At 38.8% G+C, this 14,745-nt stretch overlaps 1 long non-coding RNA gene across 1 annotated transcript in view; it reads right to left on the bottom strand.

The window, feature by feature from the left end:
- Positions 1-14,745, bottom strand: part of LOC135365441 (uncharacterized) — a 176,635-nt gene that overhangs the window by 29,186 nt on the left and 132,704 nt on the right. Inside the window, exon 3 of the long non-coding RNA XR_010413300.1 lies at positions 10,807-10,862. This is a non-coding gene — a long non-coding RNA (uncharacterized LOC135365441). The remainder of the gene's footprint in view (positions 1-10,806; positions 10,863-14,745) is intronic.

Here is a 14,745-nt window from a genome sequence, read left to right as displayed (position 1 = left end):
AAATTAGTACAGCCACTATGGAAAACAGTATGGAGTTTCCTCCAAAAATTAAAACTAGCATATGACTCAGAAGTTCTATTTCTGGGTATATATCAAAAAAAAAAAAAAAGGGACTAGGAGAAAAGTTATGTAAATATTACTTTACTCAACTATGGGAAAGATCATTCTCTGAGTAAAAGCACAAAAAGACAGGTTGTTAAATTATACTGCATGAAAATTAAGGTATTCTACATATGAGAAATGCCATAAAATTGAGAGTCAATCTGACAAAAAGTATTTTCAAATAAATGCATAGATAGATGCCTCTCAAAATACTTTTAAAAATAACAATCTCAACAGAAAATTTCATTTTCAGTCATGCTTAGAAAATGGTTAATGATACAGGGAAATGCTCATGATCTATTACCAGCTAAAATTGCATAGAGAACCGATTGACAAAAAATATGCTAAAAATGTCCATGGTGGTTAGCTCTGTGTGGATGAGATTATGGAAACTTTTAAAATATTTTCATACTTTTCTGAATTGTCTCAGTTTTCTTTTATATTCAGAAAAGAATATTTTATTTAAAAAATGCAAAAGTCTAAAACACAATTATTGATCACTAAATCAATTTCAGGGGAATGGTGTGGGGAGATATTTGAATAAGTGTTCACGGTGTGTATTTGCTCGGTTCAGACACAATGTGAGCAACTGAAGGGAAGAACAAAGTTCAGTCCTTGGAGTGGCTGTTCTTTTACTGTTCTTTCTCTCTGAGGCCCCACTCTTCACTGTTATTTATCTGTGAGGGAGTGTCTACATTAGTAATTATAAAAAAAGATTAGAAATCAACCAGAAAGAATTCAAAAAATTAGAACAAATTCAAACAGTTAAAGTTCCTTATAATATTGCTGTATGTATACACAAACACATATAATTTATGTAAAGTGGATTATATTATGCATACTATTTGGCAACATAATGTTTTCACCTAGAGCTATTCACTGACAGCTTCATTCTATTTAGAGGCTTCATAGTATCCCATTGTATGGACAGATCATATTTATTTAACCAATCACATATTGATGGAGAGTCATTCATTGGACAAGTCTTTATTGAGCACAGACTATGTGACAGGCAACTGCACTGTTCGTTGAGGTACTGCAGTGAACAAAGTGGAGATGATTCTGCAGAGCTTCCAGACAGATGTGCAGAGACACAAAATGAAGAGCCAGGAGATCCTGATCTCTTCTGCCCCAACAGTCATTGGGCAGTGTCTGACAGAGTAGGGAAGAGTTTGGTTCGGTTGTCTCTGACTGGGAGCAGCCCAGTTTGGTGCTGCTTGGAGCGGGGTTGTGATTAGCCTTGTAGGCTGTGAACACAGTGAGCGCACCAAGCACATGCTGTTTCATCATGACACAGTGAAAACGTCAAGGAGGTCCTCTCCTGCTTGGATGTCTACATCTGCAGCCAGCTGCAGAGCCCACCACTGCTGTGGAGCTGTTGAAGGAGTTTGTATTCCAGGTGTCAAGGAGCATGCTGAAGAGACCAACGTGCGGCCAGATGTGGTGGAGGGAAAGGAAGCGAGATGGGGCACCGGGCAATGGCAGCTGCAGGTAACGTCCTCCATTTCTGTTTGCAAGTCTCAGAGCATCTGTTCTCTTTTTTCCTCATAAAATATATTTAATTAATGTTACAGAGCCCAATGAAAAGAGGAGTACAGATGGAAAAACACAATCCTCTGAGTTTTGTTTTTCGTTTTTACTTTATAGTTTTTTTCTTTGTGTTTGAAAATGTTCTCTCTATTAATTCAGAATATAGTTCACATACAATGTACATCAGTTTCAGGTGTACAAATTAGTGATTTGACAAGTTTATATATTATGCTCTATTCACCACCACTGTAGCTCCCCTCAGTCCCATTACATCCCTGTTACAATATCATTGATAGTATTCCTTATGATGCCCCTCAGGGCATTGCAACAGGCCTGCTCTGACAATGTAGGATCATTCTGAAAATTAGAGTATCCTGGATACTTTGAAATACTTGACATGAAAACAGTCTATTTGGATTAAAAATCCATTAGCACTCTCAAACAAAAAATGTCAAGGTTTTATTTGTTGAGGGAAGGAAAAGAACACTTGTTAGATTCCTTAAATATCAATTCAACTTTTACATCCTGACGCAAAGAATCACCTTCACAGAAACAAGTTCAGATTTCTCATTTTAAAAATATTGGAAAATATTTTATGTGGCTCAGTAATGAATTTCTTTCCTGTTTTGAACTATGTTTTTCTTATCATAAATATGTGGTATAAGTATATATATTTTTTTCATCCAAACCCAGTTAGGAAGCAAGTAAATGCCCTTGACTTTACCCCAGGGCCCCATACAAATATCAACTTTTTAAAAATCTGTGCTATGGAGTGATATAGGCTAGGAAGAACTGGTCCAATCACTGCTTCTGAAAGTATCTGTGGTGAAGGACCAATCTTTAAAAAATTTCCAATCTGTAGTGGATCATTACTTTTGTGACAAATTAAATGGCAATAAAAATGAATGACTAAGAAAAGAAAATGATAAAAAAAAAAAGGCATAAAATGTAAGCTTCTGGCTCAGTTGGTTAAGCATCTGCCTTCGGCTCAGGTTATGATCCCGGATTCCAGGGATGGAGCCCGCATGGGCGCCCTGCTCAGCAGGGAGTCTGCTTCTCCCTCTCCCTCTGCTGCTCCCCCACTCGTGCTCTCTCTCTCTCTCTCACTCACTCTCCCTCTCAAATAAATAAATAAAATCTTTAAAAGTATATATAAGCTTCTATTTTTTTAAATTACAAAGTTCAACAGATATGAAATTACCTTGCCAAATTGCTATAAATTATAAGTTTAATGCTTATTCTCAGTTCTTTACCCTATCCTGTCATAGACTCACTAAAAACCAGTTTGCAGACCAACAATAAAAAGCAGACCACACTTGTGTAATTCTGATCTGTTAGAGTTTCACTCAAAATTTGAGCTATCAGAAGCCACTGTTAGGTGTTTCTATATTATTAGGCATACAACTTAATAGAGTTTTCTGATTATTTCCTTGTAATAAATTCTTAGAGATGGAATAATAGGGGCGTCTGGGTGGCTCAGTTGGTTGGGCGGCTGCCTTTGGCTTGGGTCATGATCTCGGGGTCCTGGGATGGAGTTCCGCATCGGGCTCCCTGCTGGGTGGGAGACTGCTTCTCCCTCTCCCTCTGCCTCTCCCCCCAGTTTGTGCGTGCTCGCTCTCTCTCAATCTCTCACTCTCTCAAATAAATGAATAAAATCTTAAAAAATAAAGAAATTGAATAATAGTCTTTTAAAACTTCTTTAGATAACATAAATCAACTTTTTTTTACTGATATCATGATTTTTTCTGTTACTGTATATATGGCTGCTAGACTTGACTTTTCTCTTATTTGTTTTATTGTCTTCAGAAGTGCTGCATCCTAGCATAGCCAAAACAATTTTGAAAAAGAAGAACAAAGTGAGTCAGTCTTCCTGATGTGAAGACGATAGTCATCAAGATAGTGTAGAACCAGTGGAGGGACAGACACCCAGATCAACTGAACAGAGAAGCCAGAAATATCCATCCACACATATTTGTCCAATTACTTTTTGACAAAAGAGCAAAAATAATTCAATGGAGAAGGGATAGCCTTTTCGATAAATGGTGCTGGAGCAATTGGACATCCATGGAGAAAATATGAATCTCAACCAAAACTCACATTTCATACAAATATTATCTCAAAAATGGATCAGGGACTTAAATATTAAGCAGAAAACTATAAAACTTCTAGGGGAAAAAATGAAAGAAAATCTTTGGGACCTAGGATTAGGCAAAGAGTTTTTAGATTTAACACCAAAACATAAAGGAAAAATTGTTAGATTGGACTTCATCAAAGTATGAATGTATAAAGAACTCAAAATTCAACATTAATAAATAAACCACCCAATTAAAAATGGGCAGAAGGCACATGTAGACATTTAACAAAGAGAACATACAGATGAAAAATAAGCACAGAAAAGATGTTCAACATCATCTGAGGGTCAAGGAAAGGCAGTTTTCCAGCTATACTCAAAAAGGAGCTATAAAAAATACTATCCTCATCATCATTGTTGTCATTATTATTTGTCATTAGAGAAATGCAAGTTAAAACCAAAAGGAGATATCACAACACAACTTCAGAATAGCTAAATTAGAAAAAAAAAAATAGTGATTACCCTAAATGCTGGAGAGGGTGCAGAGAAACTAGATCATACATTTATTGCCTCTGGGATTGTAAAATGGTATGGCTACTCTGGAAAACAGTTCGGTAGTTGCTTTTAATGCTAACAATAGACTTACTACATATATTACAGAAGACATATATTACAGAGAAATTTTTAAAATTATGCAGAAATGTGTACCTGAATGTTATGGCACCTTTTTTTCTTTCTAATAGTCAAGAACAGGAAACAACCTAGATGGTCTTTCAGTAGGTACATTCACGTCATGGAATACTACTCGGCACTAACAAAGAAAGAGATACTGAAACAGACAATAACTTGAATGAACCTCAAGGAAATTATGTTAAGCACAAAAAACTGATCTCAAAAGGATACATACTTTGGATTCATTCATGAGTCCACTTATGGAACATGTCTGTGAAGTGACTAATTATAGATCTGGAGAATAGATGAGTCATTGCAAGGGGTTAAGCAGATGCGGCTGTGAAGGCATAGGACAAGGGAACCCCGTGGTGATGGCCCAGGTAAGTATCTTAATTGTGGCAATGGTCACACAGAGCTACACATGTGATGAAATTGCAGAGAGCCACACACACACACAAATGCATATATGACTCGTGATATGTGAATAAGCTCTATGGTTGTATCAATGCCAATTTCCTGGTTTTAAGGTTGTGCTATAGTTAGATTAGATTTTAATGATGGGGAGGCATTAAAAGTTATATATATATATATATATACACACACACACACATATATATAATCAATTAAACAATTTAATATTCCATTTCTAATGACTCAACATTAAAGCATTCAGAGGAAAAAAAAGTGTCATACAATGATGTGAGGAAGGAGCCTGGGAAAACTTTCAAAACGGAAGAGAGATAACATAGCATTCACTAGTATAAATTATATGCATATTGATATCTCAGTTTTATGCCCTTCTCTTGTGGTAAAGAAAAATTGGAGGAAATGGGCAAGGGCCTACTAGCAGGAATTCCAGGCAGGCTGGTGAGTTGGCACTTGATTATTGAAAGCACTCAGCATTCCTTGGTATGAGGGCACTGTCCAAGTTCACAGCATTATTATTCCTATGAATTCAAAAGCCTTATTGGGTAAAAGCAAGGGGACTTTCTATAAACATACTGTTTTTATCCAGATGATTTCCTAGAATAATAATGAAAAATGATAGTGAAATATTAAAGGAATGGGCACCAAGTAAGGAGATTGCTTTTGAAATGATGCTTGGGGACACTCATACTTTACCCACCACTTGAAAGATTTCTCTCTGCCCATCAGTGATAGCAGTATTGTTATCATGGAATCACCAGCCTACCAAATAGTATCCTTTCTGCTATACTTTTCCTTGGGTTGGTTGGAAAGTCTAGAACTTTCCATCCCTGATATGTATCGGGAAAATGGGTAAAGAGATCCCAAAGGAAACTTGAGAGAAAAAGAAAAGGCATTGAAGGGGAGGGAGGAAGATATGGTTCAAGTGAGAAAACAAACCAACCAACCAACAAACAAAAACAAGCAAACCCATTCTCCTGTCTGAGTTTGTCAGAGAAAGCCAGGCATCCAGGACGCAGCTCATCTCTGTAACTCTCTGTCCCACATGATCTCAAAGGCAGAAGACAGAGAATAGGAAGCAGGCCCCACATTAGGAAAACCCATATGGAAGATCTCCATCTGTAGGCATCCTGAGTGTGGAAACTCACCCTGAGTAGCAGACATGAAATGTCATTTGTGGTGTGGAAGAAAGGGGAAAGAGAATGGAGATCTACCAGTATTTTTCTTGGGCCCCAAAGTAAGTCTAACATTAGAATTTTTGCTGATTAACCTATGTAATGACTTAATAGATATTTAGTCATAATTTTTACTAAATAAAGTGGATTTGTCACATTTTAAATAAAAACTCTTCAGAGGTCAGATAAAAATTATACTTGGACAAAAGCATAGATGGATCCTTAGAAAATCCAGCTGGCAATTTATTTGCATTATTACTTACTTTTTAAAGGATTATGAGGCAGAGGTCCATTCAAGCCACCTCAACCAGTAAATAATAAAAGAAAATTCATATTCTATAAAGAAATTTGTTTCCATGCATCTGCCAAGAGATGGATTCTGAAGTGTGACTAGGTAGTGAAGCTAGTTAATAAAGCCTGTTAGGATGAAAAAGAGAGAAAAAGAGAGAAAGAGTAAGGGAGGGAGGAAGGGAAAGAGGGAGGGAGGGAGGATGGGAGGGAGGGAGGAAGGGAGGAAGGAAGGAAGGAAGGAAGGAAGGAAGGAAGGAAGGAAGGAAGGAAGGAAGGAAGGAAGGAGGGAGGGAAGGAAGGAGGGAAGGAAGGAAGGAAGGACAAAATATTTACAAGAACATTATTTTCAACTTTTTTTGGGTAAGATAATGAGCACAGGAACCCATCTGCCTGGGTTTGAATCCTGGCTTCACCACTTACCAGTTGTGTGAACTTAACTTAGTTGCTTAACCTCTCTGTTCTTCATCTATAAATTAAGGGTAATAAAAATAACTTGCCTCACAGTGTTATTGTGAGGGTTAAATGAGTTAATAGCTGTTTTTATTTTTATAATCATAAGCTCCCTGCAGAATCTGAGGGCCAAGGAAGGATGGGGTTTACCAGCTGTGCTGCTCAAAGAATGAGTAATAAAAAATATCATCATCATCATCATCAACAATAGGTTTAGATGGCTTCACTGGTCAATTCTACCAAGCATTTAAGGAAGAAATAATACCAAACTCAACACAAATTCTTTTTTTTTTTTAAAGAAGAGGTTAAAATAAAGAAAATAGAATGAGCTCCCAAATCATCCTCTGAGGCCAGTTTTACTGTATTAGAGCAGAACAAAGACATCACAAGAAAAGAATACTACAGACAACACTACATGAACAAAAACCCCAAAAAATGAACAACGAAAAGCAAACTGAATCCAGAAATATATATATATATACATATATATATATATAAATATAAATATATGACTATACACTATCCAAGGGGGTATTTCTGCAATGCATCAAGGACTCAGGAAGGCCACTCTGTGGGATTAATTATTTAAGAAAATAATTCTCTGTAAGGAAATATTATGTCTCATTCTCCATGTCCTCACACTTGTTTCTCAGTCTCTCTAATGCTTGCTATGAGGTGTGGTAGCATCAAAGACAGAGTACAACGATCAGGGGGGAAAATGCAAAGGGAACAAAGAAAAACCTGGTTATTCAGGTCTGGTGCTGGCTTAAGTATAGTAGTAGAAACATGGTGTGCATCCCACAGTGACAAAGAGCTCCCTCAAGCACTGTCTCTATCCACTACCAGTCTTAAGAAACACACCCATCACACTGATTTAGGCAAGTGCTAGATAGAAATCTCTCATGTTTCTATAACCAATCATTACATCCTCTCTGGATAGTATGGAAGGGTGATTGATGGAGCAATTTCCCTTCTTCTGTCCCCTTCCCCCCATTCTGCGATACTTTGTTTCTCTTATGACATGTATAGCCCATTTACAAGAAAATGTTTATGAATATAACTACCTAAAATCTATATTTGTTTAGAGTTTTTAGACTAAGCAGTGTGAATGGACATTAAATTGAAAACACAAATCATTTCCATGCCTTGGCAAAAAGCAAGTCCAACATTTGGTTGAGAACTAAAGGTCAAAGGAGATAGGCGGATCACTAGAAAAACAAATTACAAAAAATGATTCCCATAATAGTTTTCCAAGACTTTTCCTATACATGCTACACTTTCTTGTTTGGAATGCAGTGCTGTTTTTTCAGTAGTTACAAAAGAATGGTAACACATTTTCTCACATTGGAGATTATCTTTGGTATCAATGATATGCTCAGATTGCTTTGTCCTTAAAAATTAAGCATTATAATAGAATGCTTAAAAACCTTTGTTTGGGAACTGTAGTCTGGTAGAATATCTATGGAGGGAAAACTGCTTCTGCCCTCTAAGGCAAATCTAGTTTCCTCAATATTCCAAGTCAGTGAGACTCTTCCTTTAGGGGAAGCGGCTGGTTCCAGGGTGAGCTCACAGGGCGGGGGGGGGGGGGGGGGGGGGGGGGGGGGGCAACACTCCGAGGGGCTTCGGCAGCTGTTTCCACCAAACCAGGTGCTTCTCTTCTGAACCCTGAGCTCAGCACTGAAATACTTCCTGTTGTTTTCTGTCTCCTTCAGAGAGATCTCCTTGCACTGGGCAAAATCTTGCCCAGAAATACGCGGCTTTGAATCATTTTAATAACAGTTTGTGCTGCTGGTCAGTGGGTGAATGTGAATATCATTTGTCAATGTTTTACCTGATTCCGACAGCTGTTGTTGAAGTTTAGCTAACCTAGGAACTCATAAAAAGGGCTCCAAACATTCCACATGCTTTCTTTAATTGTATTTCCCTGAATCTGCTTGGGGGAAGTCTTTTAGCAGATGTCCTAACCATATGGAACTGTCCTAGCAATTAATTTTTATAACTTGTGGGCTGAGAATGTATCGAATGGAAATATGCCTACTGGATACATAGGTATTGTTGACACTTTGTACAGAAACAGCTTGAAATACATTGTGGCAAATACATTTCATTTATGGGAAGTTCATCCTTCCTTCTCCAGAGCATTGTTCAGATATTCTTCCTTCACTGTGCCAGGCAGTTTGTCGAGATGCAAGATACTTTTTGCTCTGAGCACTTCAGTCTTCTCATTAGGGTCTCTGACACTATTTTTTTTTTCTATCTGAATAGACACATAGATTTATTTCTTCCTGTCCTGCACCTCTGACTACTTCATTAAATTCCTCAAAGTCTTACTTACTTACTGATGGCCTTAACTTCTGTAATATGTAATTTCCTCTCCCAATAAGCATGCACACCTTCTTCAGTGATTATAGGCAAGTTGTCTTTTAGACTTCTATCAGATGCATGCCAAAAATGTACCAGAGAAATTTACAAGAGAAGGCCAGAGAAGAGTTTTAAGAAATTTTTGTTGGCTTCTTACATATTCATACATATATTGGTTATATAAAGGATTTATATTAATTAATTGTATTATATAGTAAATATGCATTTTTAAATTGCTATTATTACTGTTGTTGTTATTTTAATCTACTTGTCCTCCTTATTCCCTGGGCATCTTTAGGAATGCAGTGTCCCTGCATTTAAGGAAGGCTGAGAGTTAAGTTTGTCATCTACCTTGCAGAGATCTGGAAGTACGCCTTTCCCACCACATAAAGAGCCCCCTGCTGTCAACTGTCCCAGATCCCATATTCTCTCTCTGTTTACTCCTTTAACTAGCTTTTCGTGGAAGTGTTTAAGTTCTGTAGTTGTTTTCAGTCAGCTCCTCTCACCTTAAAAAGGTGGGAGTGTGCCCTCAGAAAAGGAGTGGCCAATGAGGTAGGAGGAAAAGTAAGAGAGGGTGGTGGTGCCTTGGGAGCTGAGTGGTAGGAAGCAGGGATTCCCGGTGTCCAACCTGAGGAAAGCCAGCATGAGGTGAGAACTGGGAAGCTGCCCTTAGTAACATGGAGGCCATTTTAAAGGAGTGGTTGTGGCTGGGTAACTGGCAGGGATTCAAGGAAGAAAGAGGAGAAAACTGCAGACAGGAAGCGTGTATAAATCATTTAAGAAATTTCGTAGTAAGGAGAAACAGAGACACTAAGCAGTGAGTGCAGGGGTGAAAGCAAGCCAAGGTTTATTTGTTTTGGTGTTCCCTTTAGTGGAAAGTCTGGATGCCTTTTTTTTTTTTTTTTAATTGAAGAGTAATGATTCAGAGAGAGGGAAGTGCAGTAGAGTGGGTGGAAGAGAATGGACGGCAAGGGGTAGGTTTGTCCTGTACGCAAGAACAGACAGTTCCTCAATGTCCTGAGAGGGAAGGCAGGGTATGTGCTCACACAAGCCTGTGAGTGCGTAGATTGTTGGTGGGAGAAGGATTTCAAAGGAAATCTGGTGATTGCTTCTGTTACCTCCATGAAATAGGAAGCAATGTTTTTAGCTAATTCATGTAAAGCCTTTTCAGAGAATGTAAATTTCATTCCAAGGCAGTACGTGTGTCCAGACACTTTTCCGTGCATTTATTTTACTTTGTTTATAAAAACGTCTCCTTCGGGCGCCTGGGTGGCTCAGTTGGTTAAGCGACTGCCTTCGGCTCAGGTCATGATCCTGGAGTCCCTGGATCGAGTCCCGCATCGGGCTCCCTGCTCAGCAGGGAGTCTGCTTCTCCCTCTGGCCCTCCCCCCTCTCATGTGCTCTCTCTCATTCTCTCTCTCAAATAAATAAATAAAATCTTTAAAAAAAAAAACAAAAAAAAACGTCTCCTTCAACTCATTCCTTCCTCTTCTTTAGAATTATAGACCCAAACTCAAGTTGGTACTCCCACAATAAGGGAAAGCTTGCAGCGGGTACTTGTAAGTAAGGACGTGACGCGTGTGTGTGTTTGTACAGGTGTGTGTCTGAATTGTTTTTTCTCCTCACCAGGAAGTGCTGTACCAAAAGGCACACACATGATATGACTGAGGCCCTGCGTCGGTCTCCCCAGCCTACCTGAGTTCAGCAGCAGGGCGGAGTCAGACTTACCTGGCACGTGGAGTATCCTGCCTCAAGGCTAAGTGCCTCTTCTGAAGCCTTGGCCACTGCAAAATAACCCAGGAGGCTCCATCAGTGTGGATAGGAGCTGGTGTATTACCTAAGTGATAAGTCTACTTTATTTGTGAGTTTCTTTCACGGGATAAAGGCGCCAATCTCATCCTTCAGGGCACTTTGGGGAGCATGCTCTATACTCCTAAGGGTGTGAATATACTGAGCCCCACTGCCCACCACGGTGATGCTGTGAAGGCTCCGGCTATTCATCACGCTCTCCTCTTGGCCCTGTTCCCTCCCTCTTCCTTCCGGGAATGACTCCCTAACAGATGCCTGAGCCTAAGTACAGGACTCAGGCTCTGCTTTTGTGACCCTTAAAATGAAGAGGACATTTAAAACCAAAAAGGGGACTATAAAATACAATGATAGAATAAATCTGAACTGATAGATAGGCATATTCAGAAGCTGAATTTTATTCTGAAATTTCCTGGTACCCAAAACTCACAGAAGAAATGATGGTCAAATAATGATTATCGTCTTAGAAAAAGAAGCATAATGATTGATTTGGCAAAACTCATTTATCTCTTGAAAAAGATTATAAAGAAAATTCAAACTTGAGTAAGATATAATAATGCCTTCAAATGAAATATTGTGATGCGGCAGCCATATTCTTCTCATCTCCCCATCTGGAAAACTGAGCCCCTAATGCTGTTCATACACAGCTCAGGCATTCTGGCCGGTGATCAGGCACATGGAATGCATCGCGTGTTGATCATCTGCAATGTTTCAGGTTATTCCAAAAGCTAAAATTTGATAATATACCGTGATACTGCTGATGAAAATTTTGAGAGCTTTTTTAAGAAGTAGAGTACAAAAATCTGATGAAATATTTTCTCTTGTTGCAGACTCTACAATAAACTAATAAGGGCTTTGATTTGCCTTATAATTAAGCAGGCAAACTCCTCTCCCCTTGGGAAAGGGTACAGACTCTAGATTTGTCAAGCTATGAAAAGGCGAAGTATGTCACAGCGGTTACAGTGCTGTCTTTCAGGTTTAAATGGAGATGTTTGCTGCCATCGAATGCCTAGACCAGTTCAAAAAGATTGTCCTTGTCCTCTTGTTTGCCTCCAGCCTTACACGGTCAGAAGGGAGCAAGTCAGTGCCTGATATTTCTGTGTAGCTGTTCAGTCTATAAATAGCAGCTTTGTGAACTATTAATAACAGAAACTTCTCACAATGCAGGGCTCCCAGTGTGTAGAGTGAGGTTTTTCTGAGGAGCCTAAGATCTAGTCCAAATGCTGGTGTGGGCCTTCCTGGGTATGTTACCCCTTGTACCAATTGGGGTTCAAGGAGAGAAGCAGAACCAGTAGGAGATGTATATTAAGAAATGTATTGTGGAGACCAACTAGATGAGTCCAAACTCCGTAGGGCAGATCATCAGGAAGGGTGGGCTGGAACATTTGGGCACAGAGGAAAGTTGCTGTCCACAAGAGGAAATTGCTTCTTCAGGGAAGCCTCAGTTCCACTCAAGGCTTTTCAACGCATTGAATCGGGTCCACCAAGATTATCTAGGATAATCTCCCTTCCTAAACTCAATTGATTATAGTTACATCCCATGTACAAAATATTTCCATGGCAACACCTCTATTAGTGTTTGCTTGAATCCCGGGGACGGTAGCCTAGCCCAGTTGACACAGCACACTGACCATCACACATGTAAAGAAGAATTACGAACTTTGCAGACCTTAGCAACACAAGAAGCAGTCTGGTAAAACTTGTTTGGATGAAAGTGAGCAAGAAAAACAGAATGGTGAAAAGCTCTCTTCTCGGTAGTATCTTTCTGCAAAGTACTTTGTACTTAATATAGTCATTCTTCAAGTACAGTAGTAATCTATCTTATACTTTGAATACCTTTTAGCAAAGGGTCTCAGGGTTTCCAGGGACTCATGACTGAACAAGACACGTTCCCCAAAGAACCTCATTGACACCCTTCTCGTTTTTCAGAAGATCTTTGGTGAATTGACTGAGGATCTTTGAGTGGCTAACAGCAGATAGATTAAAAAATTCTCTATCAGGGAAATCCCAGGAACATGACCATGGTCTCAGAAGATGTTAACATTAAACAAATTTCTAGAGCATGGACTAGAACATCTCTCATGCTACATAATATCTGTACTAATAACATTGGGACACCTGTGCCCAGGACTGGTGGCTTAGGGTGTGGCACTAGCCCTCGTTAAAGATGGGCTGGCATCCTGGGAGGTCACTAGCAAAGATTTCTAAAGCAACATCTTACCTTATTAAATCCTGAGGTTCTTTATATAAATTTAAAAACCTGACTTGAGGCACCTGGGTGGCTCAGTCAGTTGAACATCCGACTTTTGATTTCAGCTCAGGTCACAATCTCCAGATCAGATCATGAGATGGAACTCCGCAGAAGGCTCCCCGTCAGCAGGCAGTCTGCTTGAGATTCTCTCTCTCTCCCTCTTCCTTCCTCCCTCTCCCTCTGCCCCTCACCCTGCTCATACACTCTCTCTCCCTCTCTCTAAAATAAATAAATAAATCTTAAAGAAAGGAACAAAACATGAGACTCACCTTCCTAAAATAATTTATTCTCCTGGAAAGGTTACCTGGTTCAGCAATGACAAATAATTTTGAGAGAAAATGAGAGTGGCCAGACTGTGCTACATTAATGTGATGTTAGCTTGTGCAGGTTCTTGATTGTCATTGGAATGAGTGGCATTTTTTGTTGTTGTTAGTTACAGTAACTTAATCTGAGAGCACGCCTCTGAGGAATAAAATGAGAGTGGGATAGAAGTTCAAAGTTGATACTACACAGGTGGTCTTGAAAATCCCACATGGGTATGGAAAATCTGAAGTAAATGTAAGGGTTAACAGGATTTACAAATTGCCTGTGAGTAATGTAGGCCAGGAAGACAGTCTACTTCCTTATATGCTCATCATCTGCCTTTAGCTAGTCTTCCCGTGTTAGAAAAACTCAACTGGTGATAATGTGAAGTAATCAGTTTTCATGGTTTGTGTTCCTTCCACGTCACTTTTTTTGTGATGAGGATGTGCCTTTCAAAACTTTTATATTTAATTCCTGGCTTTTCCTGTAGCTTTGTTTTTATTACAAATATTAAAGAAATACAAAACTGCTGCCCATGCAGAATAAAACGATGTGCAGTGCCAATCAGCTTGGCTTCTGTACAGGGGTTTTAAATTGTGCTGATTTCCTAAATATCCTCCTGCACTAACTTCTTAGATAAATACAGTTATGAAGTTAAGGAAATAAAGAAAGTTCTAAATAAAAAATTGGAACTGACGTTATACTTTCAAACATATTATCCCTTCAAGTAGGCATTCAGAGCAACCCACTGCACATTCTGTGATTAAATTGTTAACACGTTTCTAAGAATATACTTGCGTGAATTTTCCTGAGAGCCTGCATTAAATAGTTTTGCATATTTTTGAAGAACTAAATGAAATACACGCACTTTAATGTAAATAAAATTCGGAGTTGGGCCTCAAACATAGGCAACTTATGAAGTGAATCATTCTATCTTTGATCAAGAAGCTATGAAGTTAAAACCGATGGGTATGTATTACTTGACTGAATCCACACACAATTTTCAAGAAGGAATTATCAAAACCTATCCCAAGGTGTAATACACATGCATTCCCTTGCAGGGGCATAACACCAACTTGGATATATATTATTGGATACGTTTGCATTGCAAAGTGATTTAATACGTGCAACACTTTGCTGCTTTAAAATTGCTTCTATGTAGTTTAAAATGACAATTTATTTTCCATCTACTAGGGAGTACTAATAAGAGGAATTATTGTTAGAAAGGTTTGTTGTTTACCCATATGCAGTTCTTCTCTCCTTCTAGATACATGGCTGGATTTCACTTTTCCACCTGCTTGCAAGTG

This window comes from Mirounga angustirostris, unplaced genomic scaffold, assembly GCF_029215605.1.
Source record: "Mirounga angustirostris isolate CCGP_5_RB_7025 unplaced genomic scaffold, mMirAng1.0.hap1 SCAF_7, whole genome shotgun sequence".
In the NCBI taxonomy this organism is placed as follows: domain Eukaryota; kingdom Metazoa; phylum Chordata; class Mammalia; order Carnivora; family Phocidae; genus Mirounga; species Mirounga angustirostris.
This window is presented reverse-complemented; position numbering and strand designations above follow the sequence as displayed.